Here is an 11,438-nt window from a genome sequence, read left to right on the forward strand (position 1 = left end):
CTGAAAGAGGAAGGGGGGGGAATCGCAGCAGTGACATCTACCTGCCTCTACGCCCCTGTCATCTGAAAGTTGGCTGCTGCCATCATCACCAGTATTTCCTGTTTTTGCCTGGCTAAAATGAGTTGGTTTCAACATCTTGGAGGCAGGGAGCAGAGATTAACAAGCAACAGGAAGGAGTTCCATTTAATTATTTGCTGGGGAAGAGAAAGAGAAAAGTCTGCAAGGCTTTTCAAGAGAAGAATTCAGTGCTATTCATCCGACTGTCCCTCTTCATGAATGGGCTCCCTCCCCCTCTCCCTCTCTCTCACTGCAGTAGGTTGAAAATGCAGAGAAAGCTCCCCTGCCTGGCTGGAAGGGAGTGAATACCATGAGAGATTTATGGTATTGCTATGCTGTGCAAATCTCAAATAGAGCTATAAAATGTCGCCACATTTTGAATTCGCGGAGAAAGGAAAGAAAGGGCTAAAATTGGTTGCTTCCCCCAAGCAAAAAAGATAGAAATCCAAATTGTGCTTGCCCAGTCCATAGCAAGGTGCTCAATATGCATTTGTGTGCACAGGCCAATCTCTTCACCTAAAATGGCTTTCTGCCCTATCTCCTGCCTTGAGGTCTCTGTGTTCGGTGCTGCTGAGAAAAACAAACAACAAACAATTGATCAGACCCAGTTCCTAAAACTAGGTGCACAATTCTAGTGGAAAACAGCCTAAGATTTTAAATTAAAAAACAAAACAAAACAAAACACAAGCACTAGAGTTTCATACTAGCATCAATACAGCATCTCCACATGTATTTAAGATACTAGCAGCATGCTAGCAGCTGTATGAAACACCAAAGCAGTGCCCAGAGGGCTTACAAACTTATATAAAGAAGAGGGAGATGTGAAGGGTTGGACAGAGATCCAAGGCAGAGGTCTGGAAGAAAGAAAATGGAAGAGTTGGATGCTAGGGTTGAACCACTGAAGGTGATACAAAGAGGAATGGCTACATGAATACAGAGTGGAGGCTATTTCAGGAGGGGAAATGTCATGGCAGGAAGCATGGCAGAAGAAGGCAGAGAACGGGTAAACATATTTTTTGTTCACTTGGAGGGAAATGTCCAAGTCAAGGGGGAAACAAAAAGAAAAGAAATCTTATCACATGTGCAAATATTGATAATCCATGTTTGAATATGGAGAGCTACACCTGTAGAAAATATAAAACCAATCTCTATCTTATTAGATAAGCGGGGGGGGGGGGGGGAGGAGGGGTTGCTATTTTTTTAAAAATCCCCAGGAGTTTATAAACCACTAATTTTCCAGGATGCTATTCTTGTTTCTCAGTGTTTAGCAAACATTATCCCCATAACTATTAAAAGTATAATAGTAGCACATATATTCTTATTGGGGCTGCCATTCTTACACAATTAGGGAGATAAATTAGAAAATTCAAAATTGTTTCTGCATCAGAAATGTCACTGATGGTAGCAAAAACAATTTCCCCACTCATGAGTTCTTATAAGCAGCCACTATATAATGAAAAAAGCTACCTTAAAATAACTGCTGCTTTTTGCTAGTCTTGCAACTCATGAGAAAAATGTAATTGTGCTGCTGTGTTATAACAGTTTCCCTCAATAATGACTATTGTAAACTGCAAAGCTTTAAAGACAAAGAAAGCAATTGCTATACCTCATTTAGACAATTGATGAGGGAAAGACAAAACAATGAGAACAGAACGGGGTCTGAGGAGGTCTAAGAAAGGCGTTGCAGGCCTAACGCATACGTCCATCAGGGGAATAGTTGTGTTGCCAATAACAGTTTGCTTAGATTATAGGATTCCTTTCTATACAGGTGCCACTGATCCCGATGGAGACGATGGGCTTGCATAGGAAGGCACCACCAAGGCTCAAAATCTAGCCTATGGATATGATGGTGCTTTGTATATATGACGAAGAGCACTTCCATATATAGGATTGGGGAAAAAATGGAAGATTTTGGGAGTGGCACCAGGGGATGGATAGGATCTCAGTGGGGTATAAGTGGAGCCAGGGGAAAAGATCTTTGTCACCCAAAGACCCTCAGGATCCGTATGGAAGCTGGCAGGCCTATCCATATCAAATACATTTTTCATTTGCAATTACATTGCTTATATAACATATGAATTGGGGTATTGGACTGGCCAAGCAGTGGAGAATTTGGGAGAGTAGAACACTTTTATGTTTCTTAAACTCTCCCTACTTCTAGCCCCAACTTTTTAACCACAAGCCAAAGAGAAAAAAAGTCATGTCAGTGCAGAATGGGCTAAGATGAGAAGCTCTAGAAGCAGCCTTACATGAAATGGGGAGCAATAAGGGTAATGGAAACTGCTCAGGGGTGAAAGACTTGATTCAACTGGACCCACATTTATTGTCAGCCATAACAAATAAGCAAGGCAGCAGTCTTTAAATTTGATTCACATGACCTTCTGAGCTCCTGAAGACTACAGTTTTTAATGATCCCAAGTGGACTTGCCCCCATGGGAAACTGAGGTAAAAATGAACTCAGCCTGGAATGTGGCCTTTTACATCTAACCGTCATTAAAATTGATATGAAACAATTTCTAGTAGGAAAACAACTTGCCTTCTCTCTCTCTCTGACCAAAATCCTACATGTCCAGAAGACTGCTGTGCCTCACCATTATTGGTGGGAGTCTCACAATATTCCAAATGTACTCAGTTTTCAACCTTTTAGTCTCCTAAATCAACGAACTATATATATATATATATATATATATATATATATATATATATATATATATATATATATATATATATATATATATATATATATATATATATATATATATATATATATATATATATATATATATATATATATATATATATATATATATATATATATATATATATATATATATATATATATATATATATATATATATATATATATATATATATATATATCTCTCTCTTCACTGCAGAAAAATTTGGAGAACTTGTCATGTTTCATTTTTTCCCCAAGGTGACAGATCAGGAGATCAGTTTCAGACTGGTATGCCAATATATAAAAGTTTTAAAGCCAAGTAATAAGTTAAACAGTAACAGTTCAAGTCCAGATAGCATTTGATACAAATATTGAATGACTCAGATATGAAATTTTAAAGCACTTTTTAACTGTGATATGTCATTTGGCACTACGAGCAATTGCCTTCCAGAACACCAAATCATAAATACTCTAGGCTGTCTGTGGTTTCCTGGCTCTGACCAGCCGGCCAAGGACTTCCCTCCCTCCCTGTTCAATCACCCCACTCAATGTGACTTGCGACATCTCATTCATGGCCAGATGATCTAGGGGAAACATCTTACCAGATCAAGTTGTGATCTGCAGCCTGTACCTTACTACTCTGGTCTATGCCACATCAGAAAAGAATAAAAGGATTCAAAACCTGGATGTCTTCAGTTCTTTTGCATTGGGTCCCTATTTTCATTGTAAGAAGGGTTGGGGTAATGATTAGAGTGGACTAACATCTGGGAGACAGGTTTCAATTCCTACTTTGCCATGAAAGCTTGATGGATGGCCTTGGGCCAGTCACACACACTCAGCTTACGTTATAGACTTTGATGGACCAGGGATCTGATTCAGTGTAAAACAGTTTAACATGTGTTCATATAAGCTCCCACCTCAACCAGGGAACTGTGTGTTCAAAAGTGTGTGTGAAAGATTTAGCTAGTGACTGGTGTATGTATTTTCTATTGAACTCTTCCATTTTCCATTCTTCTTCCAGGAAGGCTGAAACAGCTTGAATTCTTCCTCTTATTCCTAATTAGGATTGATTGGTACTATTGGTACTATTCAAGACCTGTAACTCAGAGGAACAGAGAGAGAGTGAGTGTGAGATGTGTTTGGAACACCCACCCACATTTGATACCCAACTTAACAAAGGACTCCAGAGAACTTTTAGTTGATCTTAATAAAAAGTATGACATGGGTTTTGGGTTCTGCAATTTTGGGTTCTGCAAAGTTTCTCTTTCGCTCATAATGCTGGTGGTTGAGGGATTCAAATTCATCTCAAGGTTTTATCCATCTGTAACTGCAGCACACAGAAAGAGGAGGAATGTGTGTTGGTGAGAGGGAGGTCAACTGAGAGGAGTAACCTGATTCTACTTGGCTGACCTAGTGGCGAATGGGTGGCTGTGGGCTGGGAAGATAACTGAGACACCAAGTGTGAGTAAAGTAGGCCACAGCTGCCAAAGTTTGGCTCAGCAGAGGGCAGTGAATCAAAGGAAGCAAACAACCTGCCTGCTGCCCAATAGACAATCGATCCTTCTGCCTTTCTGCTGAGGAAAAAAGCCCTGATATGGTAGTAGTATGGGAATAGTCAGACACAAGTCATCTGGGGGCAAGGAGAGACCAGCAGCCTCAGACCTGGACATGCCTCCTTAATCTGTGCCCCCTAGGCATTTAGGGGCACCCAGATGATGGACATGCAGGCCCAATCTTCCCCAGAAGGATTCTGGGTCAATGACAAACTCTTTAGCACAATAAAATCAGAGTGCAGTAGGACCTTTAAGGCCAACAAAGATTTATTCAAGGCGTGAGCTTTCGAGTGCAAGCACTCTTCTTCAGACCCTTAGCAAGTTGTGATGAACATAAAGCAAATTGGCAATGTGGAATACAGACTGGGCACCAGGGAGGACTGAATTTAGGCAGAGCCAACAGACCACACTGGAAACAGACCACTTAAGGTTCATCTGGCTGGCCCTAACCCCTAGAGCAATTTGGGAAGCCCTGACTGACCCACTGGGGAAGAGTCTAGAATAAGGTGACCAGATTTAACATCGGTAAAGTGGAACACCATTGACTGGGAGGGTTCTTGGTTAAAAATTTGGTCTATATGGAGCAACAAAAAGTGTCATAGAACACATAGAATGCAAGAATAGTATTGTAATGACATCTTGTAATCACAAGATATGACATCTTGTAATCACAAGATGTCATAGTCCCATTGTATATGGCAGTGGTCCCCAACCCCCGGTCCAGGGACTGGTACCGGTCTGTGGATCAGTTGGTACTGGGCCGTGGCTCCTCCTCATCCTACCTGGCTGCTGCCTCGGGGGCTGCCCTGCCACTCTGCCACCAGCTCACCTTTGGTGCTCTCCAGCGGCTGCCATGGCTGGGGCTCCCCCTCGGCATGGCACTGCACAGCTTCTGCTGGCAGTGCCCCCCAGTGGGCAGCGGAAAGTCAGGGGCAACAGCATGAAACAAGTGGAGCAGGGGCTCAGGCGGTGGTAGCAACATCCCTCGGCAAAGGACTACCCCCCCCCCGGGCCTCAGTAAAATTATCTAGCATTGACCGATTCCCAGTGATAAAAAGGTTGGGGACCACTGGTATATGGCACTGGTCAGACCACACCTGGAGTACTGTGTGCAGTTCTGGAGGCCTCACTTCAAGAAGGACGTAGATAAAATTGAAAGGGTACAGAGGAGAGCGACGAGGATGATCTGGGGCCAAGGGACCAAGCCCTATGAAGATAGGTTGAGGGACTTGGGAATGTTCAGCCTGGAGAAAAGGAGGTTGAGAGGGGACATGATAGCCCTCTTTAAGTGTTTGAAAGGTTGTCACTTGGAGGAGGGCAGGATGCTGTTTCCGTTGGCTACAGAGGAGAGGGTTTAAACTTCAAGTACAACGATATAGGCTAGATATCAGGAAAAAAAATGTTTCACAGTCAGAGTAGTTTAGCAGTGGAATAGGCTGCCTAAGGAGGTGGTGAGCTCCCCCTCTCTGGCAGTCTTCAAGCAAAGGTTGGATACACACTTTTCTTGGATGCTTTAGGATGCTTTGGGCTGATCCTGCGTTGAGCAGGTGGTTGGACTAGATGGCCTGTATGGCCCCTTCCAACTCTATGATTCTCTGATACTATAATTCTAATATATATTTTTTACTTTCAACATAAGTATAATTTGCCAGGTACCCCCAGATGTCCCTCCAAAAGTGGGACAATCTGGTCACCTTAGTCTAGAAGCCTGCGAGCTGGGACCTGGCTTGGTGAGTCACCTATTCCACAGGGCACAAACAGGGACCCCATATGTTGGGGACTTCTGTCATTCACTTTCCAACTTTTAAAGAAAATAACACTACATAATTCACCTAAAAGTCTTTCCTCAGCCTCAATTATCATTACCACCAATTCTCAGCAGCCTTTGATATTTCTAGTCCTGCGGTCTAATTATTAACATAATTGGAAACTTTAACCGCATCCTTTTCAAAGTAGTTCATTCTGTCTTGACACTGCACCACATGATGGCATCCACATTTTCAAAGACAGTGACCACTGGGACATGAGCAAATTGTTGTTCCTTGTGCTTCCGTGGATTGTAGTCAGCAATGTGCATAGGCTTGTAATGCTTTTGAATCTCTACTCCCTGCATTTCTGACCCTCAGATCTCCAAACCAAACACAGTACCACCACTATCTCCAGACTTGCTCTGGCTAGGGCTTCTATTTATCAATGTCTTAATATCTAGCTTCAGGTAATGAAGCTAATGTAATACAAACAAGAGGTGTTGAAAAGCCAACTTCTTCTGTTCAAAAGGCGCACACCATTTTCCAAGTGATCTGAGTCCAACTGGAATGAGCTGCAAAATGCCTGCTGCTTCTATCCATTTGTCTTCCAAACTCCAAACCTCACTGTTTTCAAGGGGGAGAGAAGCTACATGCAGCAAGGTGAAATGGAGTGGGCAGCCTTGGTGATGGTACCAGCAGCACTCTGAGGGCTGGGCTTAAAGACACCTAGGTGCCTGACAGCTGCAGGCAGCAAGGAAGGCAGTGGGTGGCAGAGCCACCAGTACCCCACAGTGACGTAAGAGGGAGTGATTAGCCTCATGGCAGCTATATGCAGCAAGGCAGGAAGAACTAGACACCTCAGAGCAGCAGTGGAACCTCACATGGGCCAGTGGCCACACACTGCAGGAGTTGCACTGAGACTCAGCTGGCACACTCTGAATTGACAATAGAACACTGATGCAAATGAAGCCACCTCTCTCTTCTAGAACTCCACACAGCCAGGACACACTAGATGGTTAGATGGCACCAGCAACACTCTGTGCTTTCCCCCTCCTAACCTCTATGGCTGCCACTTTTCCCTCACTTTTGCTAACTCATGACTTGAAAACCCCATGGGGGTCACCATAAGTCAATAGTGACTTGATAGAAACAACAACTTATTGTTCAAGCAGTTGTCTGGGGAAGGGCGCTTTCAGCAGGACTTTCTCCATCAAAGTGAGAACCTGGGAACCCTAGGTTAAAATCTGAGAAGCCCAGGTTTGAATCCCCGTTCTGTGCACAGAGGAACATTGGAGTAGCCCATTTCTTTCTGCAAAACCCAGATCACAAGTTTGTTATTATTGTGACAATAAAGGGAAGAATGGTATTAACAGATACTATGGCCCATTCTGCACAAGGACCAATGTTGCCAATTGGTTTCTGAAAGCGGAAATGCTATTTTTAATAGTGCAATTCGGTGTTTTGCATACCTGCCTTTGTAGTGGAATCCAGTAGTGTTTCAATCGTTTCCCACAGGTTTCCAGTCTCGCAGAAATCACCATCCAGGAGGGGATTTTTTCTGTGCTTTGTCCCGCCCCTGGCCGTCAATCAAATGAACAGCCAGTGGGCGGCTGTTATCATGCTCCCGAAAAGCCCCTTTCCCTTTAAGAACAGGGTTTAAAAAAGAAAAAAAGAAAAAAAAGAAAAACACACGTTGCAACGAATATGCCTTGATTCCTCCTAATGTTGAGACCCATCTAGCTGGCGTGCAAGCTGGCGAGTCATCGTTGCCACGCTCCCCCGAGTGAAAAAAATCCTCCCCCCGTGCACAGGCGCGATTTTCGGCCGAAAATAAAGGGAACTTGCAAACGGGGCTGTGTTGTGCTTGATGACTTGAGGGGAGCTTTAAAGCAGCTCTGTGGAGGGACTGTAGCTGGAGAAGCCTTGCTGGGTGAATAAAGGCTCGCCGGTTCGTTGCTTTCTGCTCGCTCTGAGAAAAAAAAAATGGCGATCGCTTCGCTGGAAGTTCGGAGGAGAGCCAGGGGGAGGGACTTGGCTGGAACCACAACAATGGGAACGCACAGGTCTTTTTCGCTACTGTTGCAGATTGTTTGCAAGAGTGTAGCGCTTTTCAGAGGGTGAATCCACTTTTTTGGATTTCCCTTTAAGCGCTACAACAAATCGCTTTTTGCGGATTGGTTTCAGGAGTGTGGCGACGTCGTGCATAACTGCAAATTAGTAGCGTTTACAATTTGGAAGCCTTTTGCAACATTGAAGTCATGCGGAATGGTCCTTTGTAACCTCACTGGGGAGCAAACTGGGATAGTGGCATAGTGATTAAGAGCCATGGAATCTAATCTGGATAACTCAATTTGATTCCACAGTCCTCCATATGACATCTTCTGGGTAACCTTGGTCCTGTCACAGTTCTCACAGAACTCTCTCAGCCCCACCTAACTCACAAAGTGTCTATTGTGGGAGAGGAAGGCAAGGCACTTTGAGACTCTTTATAGTAGAGAAAACTGGAGTATAAAAACCTACTACTCTTCTTCATAAATACCCAAATAAAGCAATAAATGTACACGCTGAAACCAGCTTATGACAGCCCGAGCAATAGGTACCGTTTCAAGGTAGGTGAGAAGTTAGAGGCAGTTTTCTGGTAGCTTCCTCTGCAGACTCTTCCTTCTGATCCAGTTTACTGATCAGTCACCTACTGATCTAGTTTATGTTCTGAGATCTGATGGGATCATGCTGTACATACCACCTTCTCTCTTTTGTATTAAATAGATCACACATAAATACTTGCCAAGACAATTGTTCCAGTAGAATTATAGTACTAGGATGGACACAGATGAACCATCTCTTCATATTCCTTGCAATAATACAACTATATCATATTTTCTAAAGAATCAAAGCTTTGGCATTTCAGAGACAAGAAGGAGTTAGTCAAGTCCCCTTCTCCCTAGCTTAGAATGTCCTTGTTCCTCTCAGCTTGAAAGATATAGGGTTAAGAGACCAGTTGAAGGATGGCCACTTTATTTTATTTGAAGACTAGAAGAAGAAGAGTTGGTTCTTATATGCCACTTTTCCCTACCCAAAGGAGGCTCAAACCGACTTACAGTCGCCTTCCCTTTCCTCTCCCCACAACAGACGCCCTGTGGGCTGAGTGAGGCTGAGAGAGCCCTGATATCACTGCTCAATCAGAACAGTTTTATTAGTGCCATGGCAAGTCCAAGGTCACCCAGCTGGTGGCATGTGGGGGAGTGCAGAATCGAACCTGGCATGCCAGATTAGAAGTCTGCACTCCTAACCACTACACCAAACTGGCTCTCAAACTAGGCTGATGGTAAAGGATTTAGGATGTTTTGGGCTGATCCTGCATTGAGCAGGGGGTTGGACTAGATGGCCTGTATGGCCCCTTCCAACTCTATGATTCTATGTTTCTAAGAAAGAATTGACATCCTTAAGGACTAACAAATTTATTTTATTTACTAGGGGCAAAGCCCGTTGTATCCAAAAATACAATGGGCACTAAAGCTTGACAGTGGGAAGAGGAAGGGGAGGAGTTGTCCAGTCTTTAAGGGCATGGGGTTGAATGTGTGTGTTTTGTGGAATGTTGTGGTGGCGTGGTAGAAAATGAGGGCATGGGAGTGGAGATATGGGTGTGAAGAACCTGTGGTTTGAAATGTTCGTTGAGTGTTGGAGAAGACTGTCCTTTGGGAATTGTGGTATAGTGGTTACAGATGAGGTTTCCAGAGCCATGTCTTCAGATATGTGAAGGGAAGATTACAAGGCAACCAATTCCTCCCAGTTCTGCATCATTTCCCTTCTTGTGTGAATTAGGTCACAGACACCGAAATGCCCCTCTGCTCTAATACACATGGGGTAGTACACAGTACACAGTACACAAATGTCCACCCTGTTCCTTCTGTCTCCATTTTTTCACTGTTGATAAAATGTTATGTGCCCACATGCTTCTTTCATGATTGCTCCTTAGAAGAACAGATTTTTGTACCCTGTTGTTTAGTACTCAAAGGAGTCTCAAAACGGTTTACAAACATCTTTTCCCTTTGTCTCCCCACACTAGTCAATCTGTGAGGGATGTGGGGCTGTGAGAGGTCTGAGAGAACTGGGAATGGGCCGCGGTGACCCAGCAGGCCTCAGGTGTCTCAAAGCATTTTCTAATTGTTTTCGATTCCTCTCCCCATAGCAGACTTCCCATGGGGGAGGTGGGGTAGAGAGCCTCACATGGAAGCAGGCAACCCTAAGAGGAAGACTGTGCACAGCAATCTTGACCGTAATAAAATTTTTATACTGTTTTTTTTTATTTGCCATGCCAAGGTTGAAAAAGTTATTTTAGTTCCCATGTATCTCCAGCCATTTACTTGTTCACTATTTACAGTTTCACGTTGTAAATATTTATTTAGATCTTCCTGCACTTTCCAGACTCATAGGACTGATGCTGGTCTGCCTGTCTGCGCCCCAGAATACAAACAGTTGCTGGTAAGGGCTGGCCATAGCCCAAGAGGGACACTCCTGCACCACTCCCTACCAACTGCAGGCAAAAATGGCTCATTTGTAGGCTGGACTCTGAGGCATTGTATGATTTTGAAGTCCCACCTCCAAACCTCCAGGAATATTTCCAACCAAGGGGTAGCCAACCTCCAGGAGGGGCCTGGAAAGCTCCTGGAATTACAGCTCACCTGCAGAGTATAAAGATCAGTTCCCCAGGCAGAAAGGGCTACTTTGGACAGGGGTGTGGCAGAGAAGAAACATTTAAGGCCTCCCACACAGGTTGTTGTTGAATTGAAAAACTTGAGGCCTACTGCACAGGGTTGTTGTGCAGATGAAACAGGAGTCAAAAGAAACTCTGCAACAGCATCCAGTTTTGTCTGCAGAATAACGCTGTGCAGTAGGCCTCAAATCTGCAGAGAGTTGCAAAGAAGAAAGACTTGGCTGTGTCTAACCTCCGGGCAGAGCAGTATTTTAAGTGAGAAGGGGCTTTTCTGTGGCCTCCCTGTCAGCCAACTATTTGGCAGAAGGGGAAAGTCACCCATCCTCAAAAGGAAGGCCCTCAGGCTCCACTGCGTTGCTCTTGGAAAGGCCTCCTTCCCTCAGACAGGGGCTGTTAAAGGCTCCTTCGCAACAGGCCTGAAGGGGGGAGGGGGAGCACTCTGCAGCCTCCTGCCAGCTCTGTCAGGGTTCTGAGGCAATTTACAGTTGGACATGGCAGTTAAGACAGCCTTGGGGCGAAAAGGGCTGGCGCAGCCTGTCCAAGCCTCTGTTCTCATTCCCCTTGGCAGCCCTACTGACCTCCTCTCCCTTTGGTGGTCAGGAGCAGACTGGCAGCCATGTCTCCATATTGCCCTGGAACTCTGGTCCTGGTGAGGGCCCAAATGGGAGGTGCTTCGTGCCTTCCAA

The sequence above is a fragment of the Paroedura picta genome, chromosome 2, assembly GCF_049243985.1.
Source record: "Paroedura picta isolate Pp20150507F chromosome 2, Ppicta_v3.0, whole genome shotgun sequence".
Classification (NCBI taxonomy): Eukaryota; Metazoa; Chordata; class Lepidosauria; order Squamata; family Gekkonidae; genus Paroedura; species Paroedura picta.